At 42.6% G+C, this 24,312-nt stretch overlaps 1 long non-coding RNA gene across 1 annotated transcript; it reads left to right on the forward strand.

Annotated features, from left to right (window-relative positions):
* The first annotated feature begins 13,766 nt into the window (after nucleotides 1–13,766).
* On the forward strand, nucleotides 13,767–23,458 carry LOC137519701 (uncharacterized). Its single transcript, XR_011021085.1, has 3 exons — nucleotides 13,767–13,858; nucleotides 19,236–19,430; nucleotides 23,158–23,458. It is a non-coding gene; the product is annotated as an uncharacterized lncRNA (long non-coding RNA).
* The last annotated feature ends 854 nt before the right edge of the window (nucleotides 23,459–24,312 follow it).

The following is a 24,312-nucleotide window of genomic DNA, read 5'->3' on the forward strand; positions in this document are numbered from 1 at the left end:
GTTCATGTATAGGCAGCCAATCCATTTATCTCCAGCTGGCTGCATGGTGCTTTCATGTTCAGCTGCTCTCGTGTGTTTATGGTCAGTTTAGCTGGAGGGCTCAAATGATAAAACTGGATTAACCTTGCCCAGATCCAGCACAATTGACAGAGGAAGAACATAAAAATGATTGTACTGCAAAGCATCTGCAAATCTATAAAGAAATTCATTCACGTCCTTTCATTGTGAATATACTACAGGTTACTAGAGTACAGCAATTGAAAATAAGGAAGTGCTGTCCTTTGGAACCAATTCAGTCTTTAATTTATTTGTAAAACAAATGAGAACAATCATACCCAGTTTCCCCAAAATTAAGACCCACCCCGAATATAAGCCCTAGCACAATTTTTCAGATATTTGAGGATGCCCAAAATATAAGCACTACTTCAAAAATAAGCCCTAGTTACAGTTCATATAAAAAGTTGATTGAAATAGTTTACAGGAAGCTACCGTATGCATGTAAAAAAGTTAAATCAGTTGTCAATGGAATGCAGGAAGACAGACAGACCCTTCACCAAGGAAAGCAGCCCCCCTTAAAAGAATTACACTCAAAAGACCCCACAATACCCAAAACAATAAGGGTTAGCAAGTGCCCAGCTCTCGGTAAATGTAGATTGTTGTACATGGGAAAAAAAGTAACAAGAAATTAATGATGGAATTCAGGGTTTGGAGAGTTATGATAATGTTCCAGAATGTGACGACGTGACTATTTTTGAATACATTTTTTTTTCAAGAACAAATGTAGATTGTTGTTCATGGAAAAATAGGACGTCCCCTGAAAATAAGCCCTAAAGGATCTTTTGGAGCAAAAATTAATATAAGACCCTGTCTTATTTTCCGGGCAAAAGTAGTTGCATGTTGGGTTCTATAGGCAACAACTTTTTCTTCCTTTAGGCTGCTTACACACAGGGACATTACAGGCGCACGTTAGTGCGCCTGTAACGCTCCCCCAACGCACAGCAATGTAACACAAGTGGGCTGTTCACACAGCCCACGTTGCGTTACATGTAACGCTGCACGTTCTCCCGAAAGTGCAGCATGCTACGGCGTTAGAGCGGCTTAAGCCGCGTTAGACTGTCTGCACATGCGCAGTCATGTTGGGGAGGAGCGGAGAGCGGCCAGGCACATGGGTAATTAATATTCACTGCACATTGTGACGTGCAGTGTTTACTTCCTGGACCGGCCGCTCTGTGCGGTGATTGGCCGGCGGGACCACGTGATGCCGCATGCGCACAAGAGTACGCATCACGGCATCACGGTTGCCAGAGTGAGCTGCACAACGCGGCTCACTCTGACGTCCACATAGAAGAGCACCAGGCGTCGCGTTAGGTGCACGTTATGCAACCTTAACGTGGCACCTAATGCAACGTCTTAGTGTGCAAGTAGCCTTAAAGCTGAATACTCACCTAGCGATGGAGGAAGATGGATCCAGCGACGTCTCCCTGACGACATGCCCTCCCAGATCCATCTTCCAGTTGGCAGGTATGTGCGACGTCATTGAACAGATGCAAACAAGACTTCGGCCTGGAACCCAGTAGGAGCGCTTTTTTGAGCGTTTTGTGATTTGGAAAGCTCTTGCTAATGTAATGCTATGGGTGTGATCCCACTTGAGTGATGGGATTTTATAAAAATCCCCCATAACATTGCATTAGCAAGAGCTTTTTCAAATCACTAGCGATTAGAAAGGGCTGCTAGTGGATTTGAGCCCTTCAAGTGATTGCAGGACTTTGCACAGGAGTTGTCGGGAATCTTAAAGATCCGATCCGCCATGATGTTTGTTATCGCCGCATGATGCTAAACGACATTTGCATGATCCTGCACATGTACCCACATTGTGAGCTCACGGAAATAACTCTCGCCTTGTAGCGCTGGGTCCCCGGTTTGAATCCCAGGCAGGTCAACATCTGCAAGGAGTTTGTATGTTCTCTCCATGTCTGTGTGGGTTTCCTCTGGGCACTCCGGTTTCCTCCCACATCCCCAAAACATACGGATAGGTTAATTGGCTCCCCCCTAAAATTGGACCTAGACTGCAACACATACACTACACAATACATACATAGACATATGACTATGGTAAGGAATAGATTGTGAGCTCCTCTGAGGAACAGTTTAGTGACAAGACTATATACTCTGTACAGCGCTGCAGAAGATGTCGGCGCTATATAAATACTAAATAATAATAATAACTGCTCATTGATTAAAAAAAATCGCCAGTCATTGGGAAAATCGTTGGAAAAATTGCAAGGTGGGTGGGGGCCTTTGCATATATTTTTCATGTGGTCAATGTGGCCTTCTCTATGTAGTCATCGTTGGAAAATTCTGTCAAATCTTTGCAACTGTTATACAATATTATACAATTCTTTCTATATGTGTATAAGAGATCTGGATATCTTTGCACTATCATAAAATCTCGCCCTGAAACAAAATGTTCATGTTATATCTATTAATGTCTTTGATGAATTTGTTTATTTTTGTTATTATTTAATGGGGGGGTTCTAGCAGCAGCATGCCACAAGATGTCACCTCCTTTCCCGTATTTTGCTTACCTAGGAAAAAATAATCTCCCACGCGCTCCAGTAATTGGAGAGAACCTCGTTCACCATTCAATGGTTTGTAAACATTCATTACACTTAACCTGAGCCACGACTTAAACAAGACGGCATAGCTTTCCTCTAATTGAACATCTTTCCCTCTCTTTATTATTCTGAGGTAATCATGCACTTTTCCTTGATCCTTTCCCTTCTGCTATTCAGAGGTGATTTTCCCACTGAGGAAGTCTTTAAGGAGATTTGTTGCTGTGTATTTTCATAACTAAGGCTAATTATCCCTTTACTTGTAAGTGTGATGTCTGCTATCCTCCTTATTGCTTCAGGCTTAGAGAGAGTCTATTTAATGCCTGCAGGCCTGGAGATGTGTCTAGAGTTCCCTCATAAAGGCTTGTTTTCACTGAATATCAAGCAAAGGGCAGTCTTCTGCCTTCCAGCTATGGTATTAACTACAAGTGATTGGGAAAGCTTTAGCATTACCACAGGAAGCTTATATATCTCGTCCTATTGCTGTCTGTGTCTTCTTTCTGCTTCACTGAGTTTATTCCTCCCTTTGTCCCAGCAGGGAAGCTGCCTGGTACAAGGTGTGCTGGTTTCTTTGCTAAGTCTATAATTAGGTCCCTATCTGATTTAATCAGGCGCTAACCTTGTCCCTAGTTATTCCGAAATCTTTACAAATATTTCCTGATTGATGCTCTATAGGGACGACTGGGATACCCACTGATTTTGTGTTCTTAAGATTTTCTATATCCGGAGGCAATGTCAGTTGTTAGGAGGAAATATATGGTGTAAGATTTGTGATCCTACTGTTGTCACCTAATGATAGAAAAATCATTTCTTCCTGACAAAATAAAACTTGATGTTTTGTTCACTCAGCAAAAAGTGAAAAATATATATTGTTCATATTATTATTATTATTATTTATCTAATTTATGTAGTGCCAACATATTATGCAGCACTGTACAATACACAGGATTATAGACAATGATAACAGGAGTGACCGACAGCACAATACAGGTGATAGAAAATAGATACAACAATACAGGTAATAAGCAATAAGATACACAACACAAAGCAGGTAGCAATACAATGCCAGATCATACACTGGAGTGGTAGAGCTAGTGGTAGAGCTAATGGTACAAGTTCACATACTCTGGGTAGGGTGTACGATCAAGTATGATACACAAGGGAAGAGGGCCTTGCCAAAGGCTTACAATCTAGAGGGAGGGGTGGTGACACGAAAGGAGGGGAGTGCATCAAGAAGTTCTCAGCAGAGAGTTAGGGAAGCGTCGAGGTAAGGTAGGCCTCCTTGAAGAAGTGAGTTTTGAGTGCTTTTTTGAAGATGTTGAAGGAGGGGACAAGCCTGACAGGCAGTGGGAGAGAGTTCCAAAGGATGGGGCAGCTCTAGTGAAATCCTGTAGTCGTGCATGGGAGCAGGGCCGGTTCAAGTAACAATTGGGCCCTAGGGCAGAATAAGCCTGGGGGCCCCCCAACAGACACCCTCGACCAAAAAACGTCATAAGAGGCCCTTTGTTGCAGCCAAATTTCCCTCCTGGGCCCCTGAGCTGGCTGCTGAACCTCCCCCAATCACCTCCCAACTTAACAGACTCTGCAGAGTCCCTGGGGAACAACAGTTAAGATGGGGGAGGGATAACTTGGAGGCCCCTACAGGCTATGGGGCCCTGGGGCAATTGCCCATTTTTTCCTATGGTAGCTCCAGCCCTGCATGGGAGTGTGAGATGCACGGGTTGTTAGGAGGAGGTTGTTGGAAAAGCGAAGTGGGCGGTCAGGTGTGTATCTGCTGACCAGTTCAGAGATCAGAATCGGATTTATTTCACCAAGTGCGGTGGGTGCAACACCCAGAATTATTTGTGGTACACAATAGGTGTTAGGCATAGTGCAAGTTTACAGATTTACAACAGTGTAACATAGACATTGTGCAACAGATGCATAAAGCACAGACAGAGTAAAAATAAACATGCAAATATAGGGACCTATGTAACAGTCCTGCAGGGCTGTTACATAGGTCGCAGGGAGAGGCACTAGTTTAGAAAAAGCACGGCTTGGGGGAAGAAAGAGTTCCTGTGCCTGGAGGTTTTGGTGGGAATAGTTCTGTAACGGCGGCCTGAGCGCATGCGGATAAAGAAGCGAATACCGGGGTAGTGGGGGTCTTGCACAATCCTATTTGCCCTAGATCTTAGCCTGGATGCGTGAAGGAGGTCCAGGGGTGGCAAGGGTGTCCCAATGATTCTTTCTGCAGCATTGATCACCCTTTGTAGTTTGTGCTTGTCGCTTACGGTAGCGCCTGCATACTATACGATGATAGAAGAGCAGGGGATAGACTCGATTGTAGCCGTGTAGAAACTTGTCATCAGCTCCTGTGGCATGCCGAACTTCTTCAGTTGTTTTAGGAAGGACAACCTTTGCTGGGCTTTCTTTTGGCATTTAGTGGTTTTTATTCCCCATCTCAAGTCATTGGTGATAGTTGTGCCTAAGAACTGAACGCTAGATTCTCTGGCTACTTCAGTGCCTTCGTTGAGGACTGGATTGAGCGGGGGAGGGTGCTTCCTGAAGTCTACAAACATCTCGACAGTCTTTGCAGCATTTAGGACAAAATTGTTGCTCTGACTCCAGTTGCAGATTCGCTCAATCTTGCTCCGGTAGGCGTGTTCATCCTCTCCACTGATGAGACTAAGGATAGTGGTGTCATCTGCGAATTTAATGACCTTAACACAGTCTGCGGTTGAAACACGGCTGTTTGTATACAGAGAGAACAGAATTGGGGACAGTACACACCCTTGGGGAGCTCCAGTGTTTGTGGTTCTCTCCCGGGAGGAGCAGCCACCGAGCCTTACTAGTTGCTTCCTGTTGGTGAGGAAGTCCTAGGTTGGGCAGGACTTGTGTATAGATTTGTAGGCCACACATAGGCTCTTGAAGCTGATTCTGAAGCAAATTATTTCTAAAGCCATACTCTAGCCAGAAAAGTCTGTGGGGAGACTCTTTTCTTTTGGGAAGGGGGGAAGTGGAGGGAGGGGTAGTAGCTAAAAGATTAGAAAAGATTAGCTGCTGCAGGCTACCATCTTCTTAGACCCGGAAACCTATGTAGCTCCCAAGGGCCTGGTAAGTGTCCAGAATACCATTGTCTTCTCCTCGGCAGTGCGTATTATCCTGTCGCTTTTCAGTTGGGTGCAGGGTGAGGCAAAAGATGGGTCATCCTGCTCATGCTGAAATTCCGGGGATACATTAAATACTATTCTCCTTCCTATACTTATTGTATTATTACTTACTGTATTACCCTAATTTCTTCTATTTTTCCATTTAATATATGGCCACGCTCGTGCGCGCGCTCCCGCTTGCGTCTCCGGAAGGCTTACTGCGCAGGAGCAGTACAAGAAAAGCTCATACTGCGCCTGTGCAGTAAGCTCCCGGAGACGCGAGCAGGAGCGTGCATTATTCGTCTTGTTAGACAAATAATTGACTGGTGCCGGCGGCAGGGAATGGGTGATCAGAGGAGGATGGCGTGGAACATAACAGCTACAGGGGACTGATAAAAGCAAGTGTCTGTTTTTGTTTATTGAAGGACTCCACAGAACCCCTTTAATATTACGTTCTATCATGGCAGCACCCAAGTCAGGCGCAGCATGGCGAGGATCAGGCGCCAACATGACCTGATCCACTCCTCTCAACCCCTGCATCTACTTTGCAATTTTTTTCTATAGCCTTTTATTTTCACCTTTTTGTTCCCTTTGTCTTTTTACAGGTTGAGAATAATAAGCAACATGCTCATTTGTTCAGCTAGTTGTTGTTCATTTGCTTAATAATCACAATGTTTCAGCCCTGTTCATTCTCATTACTCTTACAACAAATTCTAGAGCCAGACAACAATTTAACCTTAGAACTTAACTCCTGTAGTTTTGAATGCTGCTCTCCTGTCGCACACCTCTGAAAGATGACCACCATGCTTCTTCAGAAATAATTTTCCCCAACTCTTGTTCCCACCAAACACAGAAATCAAGAGGTTCATCTACAGGGTCACCTATCAGCTTGTATGTTTGTGAGACTGGATGTATTGCCTTATGCTGGGAATACACCATAAGTTTTTTCAGCAGATAGAGGGCTCGATAGATAATTTCTGAAATGTCCGATCTTATTTTCGATCGTTTTTTTTTTTTTTTATCGATTTCTTTTTTTATATATTTTTATTGAAACCAAGGCAAATACAACCATGCATAGAACATAATCCACAACAAAGTATTCGTACATTTGTTAACAGTAAGGTACCACGGTTGCAATAAAGTAAAGGTTTGTATAAATCAATAAATCATGGAAAGTAAGTGTTGAAAAATTTTCATTTTCTCCCATAAACCCCCCTTCATATCCCAGGAGCATTCTGATCGATTTCTCATAGAAGTGAAGGGAAATTGATAAGAAAAGATAAGAAAATTGAGTTGAAAATCGATTGAAAATAAGATCAGACAATAAATCCACTGAAAAATCTCATCGTGTATTCCCAGCATTAGATCTGTATGTCCACAGCTGTTCAAACTTACGTAGCACTCCTCCCTTTAGTACTTGATTATATTTTTTTACTTTATGTCATGGTGTTCTAGAAACTGTCCAGGGAAGAGGGGTTTTCTCCACTGTCCAGGGAAGAGGTCCTTAATTAATTTAACAGAACATTTAGACAAGACACAGAACATTTATATTGTGCTTTTTCTCCTGGCGGACTCAAAGCGCCAGAGCTACAGCCACTATGACACACTTTATAGTCAGTAGCAGTGTTAAGGAGACTTGCCAAAGGTCTCCTACTGAATAGGTGCTGGCTAACTGAACAGGTAGAGCCAAGATTCGAGCCCAGGTCTCCTGTGTCAGAGGCAGAGCCCTTAACCATTACACTATCCAACCAACCTGCTGGTTGTAAAGTATATTTGTGTGTATAGTTTTAGAATAAAACTAACGACTGAATAGCTCAGTCTTGCGCATGTTCTGGTAATCTGATTGTTGCTACAAAGAACCTGCCCTCCGAAGAGACATACTACTGCATTGTATTTTTTTATTCTTTTCTTAATAAATTGTCAATTTGTTAGTTAGGTTGCAAATAACAGTTTCTTCCTTCTAGGAATAGCTAACGGGAGTCTCTTCCCTCCTATCAAAATCGGAAGAGTGGTGGCAGTGAAATTACCCGATTTCCAGCATAAAATCGATATTTTTTTTTTACCGATTGTACATACAATGGAAATTGTTCATCAACTAATCTTAACCATTTAACTGCGCACAGAGTGGATTCGCCTCCAGAATATACGGGATTGGTGGGTGGTCCTGACTTTCCTGTAGAATATCTCCTAGGGTTTGAAGATTCCTAGTCCTTAATTTCTCATACCAAACTAATTCCAGCTGAATGTATATTGTTAACGCTAATTAGGTGTAGTGATGGTAATGTCTAGGAGAATTCATGGAGAAGCATGTGATCAGTTTGGTAAGGTGACAGATATGTAAGTCTCTGATTTGCTAGTCATGATCATGGGCTAAAGCAGGGTGTGATCACAGCAAATTAGAGCTTTGCAAATCTATCAGCTGATCAAATAAATCACAAGCTTCTCCATGAGTTCTCCTAGACGTGACCATCACTAATTAGGTGGTGTCAAGGAGATGGGAGCGTGGATGTATACCAACATAAGCTTCCGAGAAAAACCTTCCCAAATATTAAAAAACATGGGTTCATCTAACTAAACATGATGCTTAAGGTTCTACCCCCTAAGTTTTTCAAATATGCCCAAAGTTTGCCAGATTTGTTTTTATACCAATCAATCATTCGGATCAGAATACCTACTTGATAATTTTTAATATTCAATACTGACAATCCATCTCTCTCATTTTAAATCTACATAGTTTTCTTAATCCTAGCTCTTCTCCCTACCAATACAGGGAGTGCAGAATTATTAGGCAAATGAGTATTTTGACCATATCATCCTCTTTATGCATGTTGTCTTACTCCAAGCTGTATAGGCTCGAAAACCTACTACCAATTAAGCATATTAGGTGATGTGCATCTCTGTAATGAGAAGGGGTGTGGTCTAATGACATCAACACCCTATATCAGGTGTCAATAATTATTAGGCAACTTCCTTTCCTTTGGCAAAATGGGTCAAAAGAAGGACTTGACAGGCTCAGAAAAGTCAAAAATAGTGAGATATCTTGCAAAGGGATGCAGCACTCTTAAAATTGCAAAGCTTCTGAAGCATGATCATCGAACAATCAAGCGTTTCATTCAAAATAGTCAACAGGGTCGCAAGAAGTGTGTGGAAAAACCAAGGCGCAAAATAACTGCCCATGAACTGAGAAAAGTCAAGCGTGCAGCTGCCAAGATGCCACTTGCCACCAGTTTGGCCATATTTCAGAGCTGCAACATCACTGGAGTGTCCAAAAGCACAAGGTGTGCAATACTCAGAGACATGGCCAAGGTAAGAAAGGCTGAAAGACGACCACCACTGAACAAGACACACAAGCTGAAACGTCAAGACTGGGCCAAGAAATATCTGAAGACTGATTTTTCTAAGGTTTTATGGACTGATGAAATGAGAGTGAGTCTTGATGGGCCAGATGGATGGGCCCGTGGCTGGATTGGCAAAGGGCAGAGAGCTCCAGTCCGACTCAGACGCCAGTAAGGTGGAGGTGGAGTACTGGTTTGGGCTGGTATCATCAAAGATGAGCTTGTGGGGCCTTTTCGGGTTGAGGATGGAGTCAAGCTCAACTCCCAGTCCTACTGCCAGTTTCTGGAAGACACCTTCTTCAAGCAGTGGTACAGGAAGAAGTCTGCATCCTTCAAGAAAAACATAATTTTCATGCAGGACAATGCTCCATCACACGCGTCCAAGTACTCCACAGTGTGGCTGGCAAGAAAGGGTATAAAAGAAGAAAAACTAATGACATGGCCTCCTTGTTCACCTGATCTGAACCCCATTGAGAACCTGTGGTCCATCATAAAATGTGAGATTTACAAGGTGGGAAAACAGTACACCTCTCTGAACAGTGTCTGGGAGGCTGTGGTTGCTGCTGCACGCAATGTTGATGGTGAACAGATCAAAACACTGACAGAATCCATGGATGGCAGGCTTTTGAGTGTCCTTGCAAAGAAAGGTGGCTATATTGGTCACTGATTTGTTTTTGTTTTGTTTTTGAATGTCAGAAATGTATATTTGTGAATGTTGAGATGTTATATTGGTTTCACTGGTTAAAATAAATAATTAAAATGGGTATATATTTGTTTTTTTGTTACGTTGCCTAATAATTATGCACAGTAATAGTCACCTGCACACCCAGATATCCCCCTAAAATAGCTAAAACTAAAAACAAACTAAAAACTACTTTCAAAAATATTCAGCTTTGATACTAATGAGTTTTTTGGGCTCATTGAGAACATGGTTGTTGTTCAATAATAAAATTATTCCTCAACAATACCACTTGCCTAATAATTCTGCACTCCCTGTATATTTACTAATTATACCCATTATTTAAAAAAAAATCTATGATGAGAATTGTTTTCATCAATATTTGGAGTTTTATTCTGGAGGGGATGCTACAATATTTATCTCTGTTCCAAGCATGACCACCTCCCACCTTCCTAAAATTCACATCTGCTCTAATCCTACCAAGGAATAGCTCTCAAATAAGAATAAATAAAATAATAATGGGGCTAGCAGACAGCTTTTACCAAGTCACTCTCAAAGTCTGATGTTCAAAGCAGTATGCCATTTATTTTATATGGTGTTCTACCATTGGCAAGTCTAAGGTGCATGATCTTACATTTATCAACATTAAATTTCACCTGTTCCATTTATTGCTGACTCCTCCAATCTAGGTCACCCATCCAACCATTTGTCTCCTATTTCTTATTGTGCAAGCCAAACATTTTCCTGTCTGTCACCCTTTCAGTACCTATTATACTAGCTACATGACCGGAGCAAAGCATGTACTGAAGGACAGAGTTTAAGGTGCTAGAATTTTTCAGTCTACAGGCGCCAGAGAGGGCCATAAACCTAGTAATGCCATATATTCTGGCCCTCAGAAGAGGGGTATAGAATCTAATGGGCACTACACCACTTTTTATGGTCCTCTAAAAGAAACATATTGCTTACTATGAAATTGTTTAAGTTATAAAGATTAGGTACTTGAACCAGTTGGCAGATGGTAAATCATTTAATGAAACAAACAGACCAACTCAGACGTTTTTAATTATAGTCTATGAAAGTAGCCTACAAGTTCATAAAAGACAAATTATTATCATGGTCAAAGACTGCTGTACAGATGTTTCTGTTAAACCAGGAAACATGAACAAGCAAGATTACCCATATAAGCATGCATGTAAGAACTACATAAGACTTGATGAAGATTCCATAACGTCATGTTATACAAATAATCATGATCATTATTCGTCATGGCTGAACATTGCGATTTCATGTTCCCCACACGTTTGCTAATTTTACTGCAAACCGGACATTTCCAGCGAGCTTCATTGACTTTAATGGCAGGCAAACACCAAAAACCTTCAGAGCATCCCTGTAGGAATTTGTCCCTTCCTATACAACAGGCTACTAAAATGTTTGTACGAGCTCTAATCATTTCCCATCTTGATTACTGTAACACCCTACACTGTGGCCTAACAAAAAATAGACTGACACCTCTCCAGTAAATACTGAACTCTGCAGCTCATCTCATCCACCTCTCCACCTGATGCCACCCCTTTTTGCCAATCCCTCCATTGGCTGCCAATCACCCAAAAGATCCAGGTCAAACTCCTAACACTAATTCAAAGCCCTATATAGGCTATCCCCTCCATACATTTCCCTATGAATCTCCAGATATCATCCCTAATGGAACCTTCTCCTCCCAAGAGACCCTGTTTGTCGTCCAGCTTGGTCACCTCCTCTCACTCTTGGATCCAGGACTTCTTACGAGTGTCACCTCTCCTTTGGAACCCACTTTCACAGCCTGTCCATCTCGCTTCGAGCCTGGAAATTTTCAAACGTACCCTCAAGACACACCTGTTGAAACAAGCTTATAATTTAATGTAGCTATAATTTAAAGCTCTCTGTCTCACCTGCCAACCCCTTTATCTACTCTCCCAGTGTCCTCCAGACTGTAAGCTTGCAAGGGCAAGCTCACCCTTTTTTTCTTTCTGTGCATTTTAGCAAATTAACATCCATCAGTATTGGTGTTGTTTCTCAAAATACACATCAATTGTACTGTATGTATCTGTACTTGTATCACTGGTTGTCCTGACTGTATAGTATGTGTATATATGCTCCCCATTATTATTATTTTTTTTTTTTTTTGCACTATGGAAGACGTTGAAGCTATATAAATAAAAATAATAATAATAAATAACAATAACAACAGTAAATCCAATGCTCAGTCGGTTTAGCTACTTTAAGATGATTTTTATACCAAAAGTTTAGATTTCCTTTAAAGTGAACCTGAACTCAGAACTCCTCTCTGCTCCAAAAGATAAACAACATAATAACCTTCAAACAAACAAAAAATTCTTTTTGACAGCTGATACAAATCCTAAAATGAATCTGTACTGTTTCTACTTCCTGATTCATTGAAACAGACATATTAACACCATGTTTTCAAATGAGCTTATCTGCCATCTCTGCCCTGGCAGTCATGTGACACAGGGGAGAGATCAAATTACAACTTGTGATTAGAAACGAATGAGGAGGAATCGGACAGACTAAACTCTCTAAATACATACAGGGTGCACATGGCCGGCCTTTGATCTGGCGCATGCTTCCAGGGGGGGCGCACATGATGTTCATTCAACTGGCCCTGGCCACATTTCTATCTGCTGGCTGCGGCTTCGTCTGTGGCTGTTGTGAGTGGTAGCTCCTCCCCCTGGAGCAGCTGGGGGTGATGGGGCCAGGAACCTGCTGCTGCCTCTTGCCGAGTCTGTGTGAGCCGTGCATGTCAGTAGCACCGCCCCTCGCTTACAGGCGATGTCTGCGCTGTGCACTAATCAGAGAGAGACCTGCTTTTCACTCCTGACTCCTGGCCATGTTCTGTCCCCAGCTACAAGCAGAAACGTGAGATTCCCCAACTGCTTCCCAGCTGGGGAAGTGTGTGTGTGTGTGGGGTAGGGGGTGGCTATATACACTAAAGGGGAATCTGCGTGTATACTATACACTATTTATCTGCCTAGCTACATACACTAAAAGGGGGATCGGTTTATATATACTACAGGTGGGGATCTGCCTATATACACTTAGGCAGGGAACACACTTGTCTTTCAGTTTTCTGCGCGCGTTTTCCTGCATACTTTTACTGCACACCAAGTGTGTTTCTATGCAGGAAAACTCGCACGTTTTTTCACAGCAGCTGATGTAATTGATAGAGAAAACTGACAAAATGTGCAGAATCAGGATGCAGAATGTCAGTTTTTTTTCTGCGTGCGAACAACACAGTAAGTGTGAACTAGCCCATTGATTAACATGAGTTCTCAATTTTTCTGTGCAGAAAACGTGCACGAAAACAGTCAAGTGTGTTCCCTGCCTTAAGGGCAGCCCCACCATCAGGGGGGTACAGCCGATACAAGAGTGATGGGCCCCGCCGCCAGGAGCTCCCATGGGGGGGGGGGCCCGGGCCCCCTGCTCACTTACTGCAACTCTACTACACGCCCCCTGCTCCCAGCTTGTCACGTCTCATGTGTGATGATTATTCATGCTATGGGCGGCTGCTGCAGCATGTGATAATGCCAGCCAATCACAGAGGGGGGTGGAGCAACATTTAAAAAGAGGCGCTGCTGAAATCCCAGTGTAGCCAGGTATCACCGAAGTCTCTGCCATGCCTGGCAATTCCACTAGTGACAGTGTCCTGTGTGCCTGCCTGCTGATTGCTGCATAGACCACACTGCTGCCCACCTCTGCGCTGCACACAACAGGAGAGCTCTATGCAGTGCAGCCTGTACCACAGTCTCCCCTCATCCTTCAGCATTCAGCGAGCAGATCAGAAGTGACAGCAGGGAGAAGGGGAGACCAGCCATCAGCACACGCAGATAGTGTGCTCCTGCAGCTGCGGTCTGTATAGCCAGACGAGAGAGGAATGCAGCCTGGCAGACAGATGACATCATCAGCCACTGGAGGGAGGGGGAGAAAACGAGTGAAGCCAGCTCTGGATGGATGGAGAGAAAAGGAGAGCTACACTGGTGTACAAACAGGAGAGAGGGGCCTGAGCTGAGCCACTACTTGTACTTGTATAAGGAAGAAGCAAATTGTGTGGTAAGGTACTCTCTCCCCCCCCCTCTCTCTCTCTCCTTCTCCCTCCCTCTCTCACACTCCCCCTCTCTCCCTTTCTCTCTCTCTCTCTCCCCCCCTCTCTCTCTTTCACACCCCCCTCTCTCCATTTCTCTCTCTCTCCCTACTCTCTCTCTCCCCCCCTCTCTCTCTTTCACACCCCCCTCTATCCCTTTCTCTCTCACTCCCCCCTCTCTCCCTTTCTCTTTCACTCCCGCCTCTCTCCCTTTCTCTCTCACCCCCCCCCCCTCTCTCTTTCTCTCTCACTCCCTTTCTCTCTCTCCCTCTCCCCTCCCTCTCCCCTCCCTCTACCCCTCTCTCTCACTCCCCCTCTCTCTCCCCTCCCTCCACCCCTCTCTCTCACACTCCCCCTCTCTCACACTCTCCCCCTCTCTCTCTCTCTCTCTTTCTCTCTCTCCCCGCCTCTCTCCCTTTCTTATTTAATGTATTTATTGTTTTCTCCTGCTGGAACTTGGACAGATGTCTGTTTTATTTTTTGTTTTTTTTCTGTGAAGGATGCTCATCTGATCCCCAACAGGCCTGGGCACCTGGATTTTTTGCTTCAATCATTCCTACAAATCAGCGCAGTAGTAGTAATGCTGGGTCTTGCCTCTTCCAGTGGCATCGGGTCACGGATGCTCTTCCATTGCATCCACTAGATGTAAGCCTTTCTCTTATCCAAAGCGTCTCTGCACATCACATGAAACTCAGACCAAGACTGAGGCCTAGTGGCTGCAGTGGGAGGATATCAGCGATCTAACACTGGAAGGCATAAGCCCCAGTACTACTTCTGCTCTGATCTGTGTGATTGTTAATGGGAGATGAGCAGGGAATGGCCCATCCCTGCTACTATTCCTAACACTAGCTTCACTGCCACTACACCTAACACAAGCCTTCCCATCGCTACATCTAACACTAACCTCACTGTTGCACAAACTAAGGTGACACTGAGGGGGACACTTTTTCACTGCGTCATGCTGTGCGCGCTGCTTTCTTTGGTGTCGGAACCATGCACATTTTTCGCTGTTACGGGCACGGGGGTGGGGTGGCAATTGGGCGGGCACAGGGGCTGGTGGGTGAGGGGGGGTGGGTGGGGTTTGCAGGCCTGATGATGTGTGAGGGGCCCCAAAATTTCTGATGGCGGCCCTGCTTAAGGGGGATCTGCCTATATATACTAAAGAGGGGATCTGCTCATATACACTAAAGGGGGGAATCTTCCCATATACACAAAAAGGGGGGATCTGCCGATATACACTAAAGAGGATCTTGAACATGGGCGTGTGTGTGTGCGCGCATGAAGAGGATGAATTAGGGGGGGGGGGGCACCAAAATCTGGTTACGCTCAGGGTGCTGTGAAACCTAAGGCCGGCCCTGAGGGTGCATTGCGGTCTGTTTTCATTCTGTCCTGTGCAAGAGTTTATCCTTATGCCTTGAATGATTATTGTTACTGTGCAAATATATTATTAGGAATTTATATCACAGTGTAATTTTCTGAGCACTTTACAGAGTACATTGAACACATGCTTGTCACTAACTGTCCCTATGAGAGACTTATGATGTCATGTCCTTCAAAAACCTTAAAAACTATTTCAGCGACAGTCTAATTAACTTACAAATCTGCTTTTAGGTTGCAGAGAAAAACACAAATGCTATGCAGTGTCCTGGCCCAGAGCAGGATTATCCACCAGGCAACTCAGCGCTGAGGGGTGGATCGGGATTCCCTCTGACGTCCCGACGTCCATGACGTCGGTGACGTCATCCCGCCCGAAGCCCTGCAGGAAATCCCGTTCTCAACGGGATTTCCTGCTTGCGCAGATCGCCGGCGGCGATCGAAGAAGATAGGGGGATGCCGCTTGTCAGCGGCTATCATGTAGCTAGCGCTGGGCTAACTACATGATTTAAAAAAAAAAAAAGTGCTGCGCTGCCCCCTTACCGCAACAATTGGAACGGCAAGGGGGTTAAGGGCCCACCTGCCACCTTCTTTGATCTCTCTTCACCAGTGATGATTGCATCAGCTAATTACAATAAATTTTGTGTACATTTTTGCAATTACACCTTTACGTAATTACAAATAGTTAATTCAATTGATTTTGTATAATCATTTGTAATTACGCATGAATTTGCATTTAATTTTCGCGCAATTTTGTGCCGACTTGGGGGGTGAATAGCAAAGTGCCCATACATGCTATTGCTACCGAAATTGCTCCATATGTTAAGGAGAATAGTGGGTACAAGTTAACAATGACCTAGTAGTTTTGAGAAAAGTGATTTTGAGGCCTAGAACCCACTACAAATCGCTATCGCTAATCGCAATCGCTAGCATTTTGTATGAGCGTTTTGTAAGCAATTTCATGAGCGTTTTCTGGCGATTTGGGTAGTGATTTTAAAAAGTGTAAGTGTTTTGCCAGCGATTGTGTAGCGATTAGCGTTTTTAATTCTGATTGGTCCTTTCAATTAATTTTTATTTTTTTGCAGTGTGCAGTAATTTCAAAACACTAACAAAATGCTCTGTGTAGGTTTTGACGAGCGATTATGCCAGCGTTTATATACTTTACATAGCAGAAACGCTAACGGTAAACGCTAAAAATGCTGCATGTCCTGCATTTGCGATTTTGGTTATCGCAATCGCTCCAGTGGAATTTGGCCCATATATTAACATTAGCTGATCGTTTAGGGAAATCGCTAGCGTTTTGAATCACTCCCTAAACGCTCACAAAATCGCTCAAGTGGGTTCCAGCCCTGAAAATGCAAAGAAAAATATTTTTTAAACTCTGAAAAATGAAACTTTAAAAACCATTTTTCGTTGTATTTTTAAAATAGATTTTTTTCAACGACAAGGTCTTTTTGAACAATTTTTTCTAACGTGTATCTACTATTCTCCTTAACATATGTAACAATTATGGTACAAATAGCATGTATAGGGGCTTTGCTATTTACTGACAAACAAACACTCCACTAGGAAATAAGGATTGGGTAATAGTATATCAAGCAGCAAAAAACAAAGCAAGCGCTCACCAACATGGGCTGCATCCGAATGACTCATCACCTCATATGCACCGCTTATATAGCTCAAATACACACTCAGCAATCAGACAGATGCAAAACATATGCATAACTAAATACTTACCATGCAAAACAGGATAACACAATAGGTGCTGCTAGCCTGGTAGTTACAGAATTATGGAAACAAAGTAAAAGTAGAAGGCTGCGCATCCCTGACCCAATACTGTACAATAGTGATGGCCCGAACCGTTCGCCTGGCGAACCTTTCTGGGCCTCTTACTACTTCCGGGTCGCAATGACCCGGAGTAGTACGCCTGCGCTGCCGAACTGTTCGCCGGCGAACTGCTCTGCTACTCTGGGCCTCTTACTACTTCCGGGTCGGGCACTTTCTGCGCATGTGCGTGACGTCATGAGTGACGTCACGCTCATGTGCAGAGAGTGCCCGGCAACAGGAGCGCGATCTAGGACGCGCTCCGCCGGGCAGCGCAGGCGTACTACTCCGGGTCATTGCGACCCCGGAAGTAGTAAGAGGCCCAGAGTAGCAGAGCGGTTCGCCGGCGAACGGTTTGGGAACCGTTCGCTACATCTCTACTGTACAACTGAATGGTTAATCGCTGTGGCGTACACCGCCCCCCTGGACTGAAATGTACGCCCGCATCCAAACAATGCAATACTGGTCTATGGAGAAATTTTAGCTTCCATCATAGTTTTGCATGCAAAAATATAATATACTGGACATCTGCACCAACGTTGAGGTAAATCTCCAGCGCAAATGTCCTAACACTAACTAACCTAAGTTAAAACCAAATGTCTTTACCCTGGGAGCAGCTGCGCTAAAATGTGTAACTTACATTTAATACAGACAGCAAAAAAACAAAGCAAGCGCTCACCAACATGGGCTGCAACTGAATGACTCATCACCTCATATGCACCGCTTATATAGCTCAAATACACACTCAGCAATCAGACAGATGCAAAACATATGCATAACTAAATCAGTAGTTATTATTAGTTATGCATATGTTTCCCTGCTCCCAGGGTAAAGACATTTGCTTGTAACTTAGGTTAGTTAGTGTTAGGACATCTGCTCTGGAGATTTACCTCAACGTTGGTGCAGATGTCCAGTATATTATATTTTTGCATGCAAAACTATGATGGAAGCTAAAATTTCTCCATAGACCAGTATTGCATTGTTTGGATGCGGGCGTACATTTCAGTCCAGGGGGGCGGTGTGCGCCACAGCGATTAACCATTCAATTGTACAGTATTGGGTCAGGGATGCGCAGCCTTCTACTTTTACTTTGTAATAGTATATCAAAACACTGAGACTGAAACCATTCGGAGCACTCTCTATATAGTCCTCCTGTTTTGAGTAATTGTTGTGATTCCCCCCTTCACTTATTGTTTGTTAGTGGTTGTATGGCCCATAATTATATTTTATTGGAAACCTAATAAAAGTTATATTTTAGGTAGTACCAATACTTTGAGGAGGGGCTTCAGAGGAGACTAGTTTCAGTCTCAGTGTTTTGATATTCACTGACAAAGTCGGCAAGAAATAATACATAAATTATGCATGAATTCATGCGCAATTACGAATGCTTACAATTATATACAACATTACTTACGCTTTTCCCTGGAATCTCGCATTATGATTACGATGCATAAGTTTGAATTACGTTGCGTAATTACGCATAGGCGTAACTTCTGCTCATCACTACTCTTCACTTGGGCTTACAAAAAGGACCACAACGAGGGCTCAATTCTACTATCTTGTCTAGGGCCCCATTACATGCTAATCCATCAATGTCCTGGCCTGACTCACACGTGGGACACTAAAGCTAAAAAGGCATGAGTGCCAGCCATTTAGTAAGTATGCTGCCTGTCTTCAATTGCAGATTCATATAATATATGCATCTTCTAATTGGGTTTGTGTTTATTCTAATAAAATAAGGATTGGAAATCAGAACGTATGATGTACGATGTGTCAGCACTGCCTTCTGTTATGCTGCTTTATCTCTGTTTCACTAAAGTTTCTAGATGCACATTTTGCTAGGTGGCATTTCTGTTGTTTGAGCTGGTTTGCTGCTAATTTGATCTCTTTTAATGAGTCAACATGAGAATACCACTCGGGTGAAATCTGTAAAGCAGCTTCCACAGAAATGCCTTTTCACATGCCCTGTGAAGCTTGGAAAACCTTTCTATGAATTACAAATAACGCTTTATTGGTTCATTAAAATACAGATCTGTCTTTGGCACCTTACTCCCAATGGATCAATAAAAAGCATTACAGTTCATCTACAGTAATATGAGCCATGGTGGATTAAACAACTAATGTTTTTGCCCTTATGTTGGGAAACAGCCTATTCTGATGGACCTTTGAGTTAGAAGCACATATCCCGAGAGAAGACAATAAAATCTCCCCACCTTTACCTTGAAGTCGAGAGCCAGACTGGCCTGAGCATTATGAGGTGCTGTGTGTGCAGACAGCAGACAATATGGTTAGCATGTAGACATTTGGAAAAAGGATGGATCCACAGCCGTGCACAAATAAAAGGTTAGTAGATATCTATATACAGTATTTCCTGTATTTCTATAGTGCAGGGATATTTTTCTGTAATTACATTACAGGTAATAATTAATGGTAATTTGTAATGAAAGAGCCAGTAGTTTAAACTGTTCATGACCACAAGCCAGAGATCTACACCATAATCAGAAGTTACTCCCCAAAAAGGATAGCTAAATTGCTCCACAATATCTCGTAATTCACTCTCCCCTGACTCCAGGATTGGACTATTTCTGAAAGAACCAGAAAGCATCTCTCTTAAGGTGGCCATAGATGCTTCAACCACAATATTCAATGTTTTGTCAATAAAACTGATCAGTTGAATAGGAAAATTGAATAACGTTTTTTGTTTGATCGGGAAACAAATCAATCAATTTTCTTGGATTTTTGATCATAATCTAGCAGTGTAGGTGGAAAATGTTGATTGATTTTTTTTAATTGAATAGTGTATGGTGGATTAGTTTGATTTTTCAACCAATATAATCAATTAAAAAGATTAAAAAAAATGTATGGTGTATGGACACCTGTATATAGATTTATATTATGTCCCATGATGGAATCTTGTTGAGTTTCAGATCTTTTCTTTTTATCTGCAACTTGAGCTTTTGGTTGCCAGTTTGATATAAAATTAGGCCCCTCGGCAATCCTCTAGATGTGTACATTTATATATATACCATAACTTAATTTTTATTTCATACAGTAAAATCCCATCATAGTAAACTATGAGGTATTAAAACTCTGACTATAGTAAACTCTGTTACCAGGTCCTGGCAATGTGCCTGTATAAGTATACAATGTATGATTAATTCTGATATAGTAAACTTCTGATAGAGTCAACTGCTTGGCCAGATTCTACCGTACATTTCCTTTGCATCCCATGCGTGTAGTCTGCAAACTGAGCATGGTAGTGATCACAACACTGGGGTGTGGCTGAAGTTTGTGTAAGGGCTGGTTCACACCAAGAGCGCTTTTAAAAGTGCCAGTGTTTCAAAATGCTCTTGGCTAATGTGTTTGTATGGGCTAGTTCACATCAGAATGATGTAATTTTTTCCCAAACACAAACGTGGGTCCTGCAGAATTTTGGAGCCAATTATGCCCCAATGTAAAGTATAGGAAAAGTGTAGAATCCCTTTAAAAAAAATTGCTGAACACAGTGATTTTCAAAGCGTTTTTGCCAAAAGCTGTTCACTTCCAGGTCAAAGTGTACTTCCTGTTTTGCTACAAGAAATACAAAATCATTAATTGCATATTCTACAATATTGCTAGGCATAAATAGAAAATAGCTAGGCACATGCCGGGAATCACTACTGCAAATCACTACAAAAAGCGATAAACGTTTGCGATAAAGCTTAGCAAGTTTTAGTGTAAACTAGCCCTAAGATTGAGATGAAGGAGGGAGAGTCTGAAAACTTCTATTGTTACAAACTAAGAATTCTGGACTAGGAACTGCTTGTAAAACAAAAGATTTTTTTCAAAAATGTAAAAAGTGATTGTTTTTTCTTTCAAATTATGAACAAGGCTATAGATGTAGGCTTGATTTCAAGCCCACTTTAAAGCCCATCTATCCATTCACAAGTTACCTTTAGAGAACAGGAGATAGGACTAATGCTATAGCAGTGCCGTGGTCCTTTCTATAAAAATGAGACTGGCAGGGATAGGAAGACAAACACACCACTAACTACAAAAAATGCTGAAGGAGCAGGGAGAGTTGCTGGGCGGTGCTGAACTAGTCAACTCATTACAATAACGGTGCCTATGAAAACTGTTGCTTGATTACATTCTGAATGAGCAGCCTGTAGAGGTTTACACAAATTCTCATGGAGACTATACCATGTGACACTTGCCAAACTGGCCACTCTGGGTACTCAAATATCACCTTTTCCCAAAGTATCAGACGATATGTGCACATTTGTATGAACATTATGAAATGATCATTAACAAATTCAGTCATAGCTGTAAATTACAAGTGAGCCAAGTAAACATTATTTGTTGATATATACACCATAGTCTCGGTGTGTGTTTTAAACAGTTACTGTATACTGTATACTGCTTATCATAGCCTGGCATTATTTATGGCGGGAATCTAAATCGTGAACAATTCACAAGTAAATCTGACTTTTAATTGGTTTATTTTACTATTTGCAGCCTTCAGTAAAATTAACTAGTACACAGCCATGGAAAATTAAAGGCAGAGCTGCTATATCTGCTTGCCTAATTAAAATCTGTACTATTGATGTCTGGCACAATGTGAAATTTAACAGGCAAGCAAATGAGACCAGTGACCAATAAAACCACACTTCACTCCAACATCTTACCTGCTGGAGGAGAGGGAAAGGGTACAGAAACAAACCGAATATTTGGTCTATTGGGCCATTCTGCAGTCAACTGTTTGTGTTTTGGAAACACAGAATGTTCTGTGAAAGAATGGGATGACTAGGGGTATCCTTTAGAAAAATATCAGAGGATATGTAGAGAATGCATAAATTAAATAGAACAAATAAAATATAATTTAAATGAAATGGGGGGGGGGGGGGGGGGGAGGAGAAATCTAAACAGAAATAGAAGTGAAATTAAAAGAGGAAAGGGTGGAAAAAAGATATGTTAAAGGCAACCTACAGTGATGCTAAACTAATGAATGTACACACAAACCTAATCTGTTCATGTTAGGGGGATAGTGTAGGGAGTTTGTCACAATATACAAGTGAAACTCAAAAAATTAGAATATCCTGCAAAAGCCCATTTATTCAGTAATTCTTTTAACCTAAAAGAATTAGTACATAATTTGCATCTGCTTTGCATTCAAGGCATGTATTTACCTCAGTGGGGCTTTGCATTGCCTCTGTAGGCTTACATTGCAGGTGCAGCCTTGAGCGCTGTCACTTATTTTCCTGTCTAAAAAGTGAAACTATTATTTGAAATAGGAAACCTTTGCAGGTGTTATGGATTAATTAGCTGATTAGAGTCTGACACTTTGAGCCTAGAATATTGAACATTTTCACAATATTCTGCTGGTCTGAGATTTTGATTTTGGTGTTCTCATAAGCTGTAAGCAATAATCATCAATATTATAACAAATAAAGGCTTGAAATGTCTCACTTTTCATGTAATGAGTCTATTTCATATATTAGTTTTATCCTTTAACCACCCTGGCGTTCTGATAAGATCGCCAGGGAGGCTGCGGGAGGGTTTTTTTTAAATAAAAAAAAAACTATTTCATGCAGCCAACTGAAAGTTGGCTGCATGAAAGCCCACTAGATGGCGCTCCGGAGGCGTTCTTCCGATCGCCTCCGGCGCCCAGAATAAACAAGGAAGGCCGCAATGAGCGGCCTTCCTTGTTTTGCTTAGATCGTCGCCATAGCGACGAGCGGAGTGACGTCATCGACGTCAGCCGACGTCCTGACGTCTGCCGCCTCCTATCCCGCCTTTAGCGCTGGCCGGAACTATTTGTTCCGGCTGCGCAGGGCTCGGGCGGCTGGGGGGACCCTCTTTCGCCGCTGCTCGCGGCGAATCGCCGCAGAGCGGCGGCGATCGGGCAGCACACGCGGCTGGCAAAGTGCCGGCTGCGTGTGCTGCACTTTATTTCATGCGAATCGGCCCAGCAGGGCCTGAGCGGCAGCCTCCGGCGGTGATGGACGAGCTGAGCTCGTCCATACCGCCAGGCTGGTTAAGTTGAATTACAGACAAAATTAATTTTTGCACAATATTCTATTTTTTTCAGGTTTTACCTGTAGGTTGAAGGGAATGAGGCTGCTGATCAAGACCTGTACATTTTTCTGGTGGTCGGCACCTGGCACTATTCAACTATACCTCTACTAACATAGATCAGGCAACCGCTAGCGGAGGCTGCTTACCAGATTTTGTGGTTGGGAATACCAGTGATTAGCCACCACCCCTGACAAATGTAATAGACTTCAGATAACACAAAGCAAGGGGACAGGTTTGCTCAAAACGAGGGAATAAAATATGAAATGATGCCTCTCTCCAGTACTTGTAGCTCACCAGACTGTTCAGTTCCAATCGAGGAGAGATGAAATGAACATGGGATTATAGATTACACTGTTTGAATAACAGAAAAAATGACATGTACCCTAAAGCTAGAGCCAGTGTTTTTCATTAAAGAGACTCCGTAACAAAAATTGCATCCTGTTTTTTATCATCCTACAAGTTCCAAAAGCTATTCTAATGTGTTCTGGCTAACTGCAGCACTTTCTACTATGACAGTCTCTGTAATAAATCAATGTATCTTTCCCCTGTCAGACTTGTCGGCCTGTGTCTGGAAGGCTGCCAAGTTCTTCAGTGTTGTGGTTCTGCTATGAACTCACCCTTTCTGGCCCCTCTATGCACACTGCCTGTGTGTTATTTAGATAAGAGAGAAGAGAGAAGCTGCTCTAATCAGCTGGATAAATCGTCCTCTGAGCTGGCTGGGCTTTCACATACTGAGGAATTACAAACAAGGGCAAAGCTGTTTGCAGGAAGAAAAGAGCAGCCTGAAACTTCAGTGCATGGGGGAAAGAAACACACAAATGATCTCTTGAGATTCAAAAGGAAGGCTGTATACAGCCTGCTTATGTATGGATGTATTTTCTATGTGTGGACATACTGTACATCAACCTACTTCCTGTTTTGGTGGCCATTTTGTTTGTTTACAAACAAACTTTTTAAAACTGTTTTTAACCACTTTTAATGCGGCGAGGAGCGGCGAAATTGTGACAGAGGGTAATAGGAGATGTCCCCTAACGCACTGGTATGTTTACTTTTGAGCGATTTTAACAATACAGATTCTCTTTAATGACCCACCAACACTTCATGTCTTGTGGAAATCCACATGGTTAGTTAATTCACATAGTTGATAAACTAATTACTCTCTGTTCGC

Source organism: Hyperolius riggenbachi, chromosome 5 (assembly GCF_040937935.1).
Source record: "Hyperolius riggenbachi isolate aHypRig1 chromosome 5, aHypRig1.pri, whole genome shotgun sequence".
NCBI lineage: Eukaryota > Metazoa > Chordata > Amphibia > Anura > Hyperoliidae > Hyperolius > Hyperolius riggenbachi.